We start from the raw sequence: 2,102 nt of genomic DNA on the forward strand, positions 1-2,102 counted from the left end.
ATTCCAAAAGATGAGGATGGTAAACCAAAGCAATTTGAATTTGTGAATTTCACACAGGAAGTATCTGCCCCTCTTAGTGAAATCAAACTCTATGGAAGGCCTATCAAAATACAATTTAGACAGGAAGTAGTCATGCCTCGCAGGATATCTGTTTGTCATGTCCTCAGCCTCATGTTGCAAATTCAAGTCCTGCCTCCACATCTCCCAGCGGTGGGTATGAAAGGACTGTGGGTAACAGAGTTCCATCAGCACAGATACTTCAGAGATCTTTTTCTTCTCCAGAAAATTTTCAGAGACAAGCAGCGATGAGCAGTGATTTGAGGCAAACGCCATCTTTGGTTCTCCGCCTCTGGATGAATTAGGATTTTCACCGTCAGTTCAATCACACAATCGTACTTTGAACCAGTCTTCAAGCTCGCAGTGGCGCCAAGATGCACCCTGATCACTGTGCAGAGTCAGACAGAATTCTCATCCCTACCTAGCAGTTAGACACTATAGCCGGGAACGGCGTCACGCTGATCATGGATGTGACCATCATTACAGAGGACGCAGAGATGATTTATTGTATGACGACTGGAGCCACAATGGCTGGACTATGACTGTGATAACAGAAGAGACGGTGGCAACGATGGAAAATGGCGCTCATCTCGCACTAACAAGTGTTAAAAGGACGTTGTTTTTCATAGGGTCATTATTAGGCCCTTTGTCTAAGTTGGTGTGGAACTATTTTGTGGAAAACCTGCACAGAGCAGCCTTACAAGTTGTCACATTTCTTTATAAAGTTTTGTAAATGTATAGCTATAATTTAATACCAAAATGGAAATAATTGTGGTTTTATTACATGAATGATAATCTTTCACCCCTGGGTTTTATGAAGAGGAAAGGTTTTATGCAAAACAATGTGTCTCCATTCCTAATTGTTTTAAACACTTTAGGAGGGATTGGATTATATAGATTGGTTGTGCGATAAAGGAGATATTTTAATTATCATTTATCTTTTTGTATTGCGAGAAATTTCTTGCTCGTGAATCAGATTTTGCTGTGTGTAATAGAAAGCATCCCAGGTGGCTGTCTGAAATGGCTATTGGTACATTTCTTGAAAAAAAACAAAAAAAAAAGATTCCCAAAGTCTTTAAGTACTGCCTCTTTCAGTCAAACTTTAAAACTGTTAGCAGTTTCAAAGTGCTCAGGAGGTGTGTGCAAAGACAGGTTTAAGGGAGTTTGCACAGGTTGCTTTTTCCTTTGAACCTTTGAAAAAATTTACTCTTCACATTTTCTGACTTGAAAATTATTGAATCTTGTTTAACAAAACTTTTACATATTGAGATACTGTTTCCTTTTCATGGCAGAATTCTTTGTAAGAGTTCGTTTGTTGAAAACCAGGGATCCTTTTCAATACCACAGCCTTAGTTCAATGTTGCTTTTTAATATATAGAAAATAGTTTTAAAACCAAATAGGAGTAATAGTGAATTATGAGGAACATAGACTTACAAATTCCAAAAATACTAACCTGGTGTCATAAGTTTGTATGACGCAATACATAATAATACTCTCACTTGAGAAGCTGTGATTGAGTACCCAGGCTAAGACTTTGCCCCTGTCTCAAATGCTAATCGCTTGGAGGGAGAACACAGCTGACTGCTGTCTCCCTGAATACGTTTGACAGAGACTGTCCAGTTGGGGTTTCTGGCAGCTGAGACATCCAGGCAAGTTCCGACTTATGTGGGAAGGCCAGCACCGGGGCGCTGTCCCAGGAGGCATGGGGCCGCTGGTCACCAGGGCGGGGAAGCAGAGAAGCGTGAACACAACCCTTGCACACGATGACGCTGCTGTAAACGTGTACACCACAGGCTGTGGCTCGGCACGGGCTATCCGGTTCCCCGGAGGGCAAAGTGGCAGATACTCAAGCTGAGTGTGAAGAGATCTATCTAGGTCCCAGCGGAAAGAAGCGGGGCAGACCCCACTCCCAATTCAGTGCCTCCCTTTTGCCTGTCCCCTAAGCCTTCTCTCCAGCCCAAGAGAAAGTGGCAACTGGTCTGGAGGAGCCCTAGGCCCTACCCTGCTGGTTCTGCTACCAGCGCAGCACCTGTTGATGCCAAAG

The 2,102-nt window shown here is 43.1% G+C and overlaps 1 pseudogene; it reads left to right on the forward strand.

Moving 5' to 3' along the window:
• The first annotated feature begins 6 nt into the window (after positions 1 to 6).
• LOC108518764 (RNA-binding protein 7 pseudogene) lies at positions 7 to 666 on the forward strand (annotated as a pseudogene).
• The last annotated feature ends 1,436 nt before the right edge of the window (positions 667 to 2,102 follow it).

Source organism: Rhinopithecus bieti, unplaced genomic scaffold, assembly GCF_001698545.2.
Source record: "Rhinopithecus bieti isolate Rb0 unplaced genomic scaffold, ASM169854v2 scaffold_47305, whole genome shotgun sequence".
NCBI classification, from domain to species: Eukaryota; Metazoa; Chordata; class Mammalia; order Primates; family Cercopithecidae; genus Rhinopithecus; species Rhinopithecus bieti.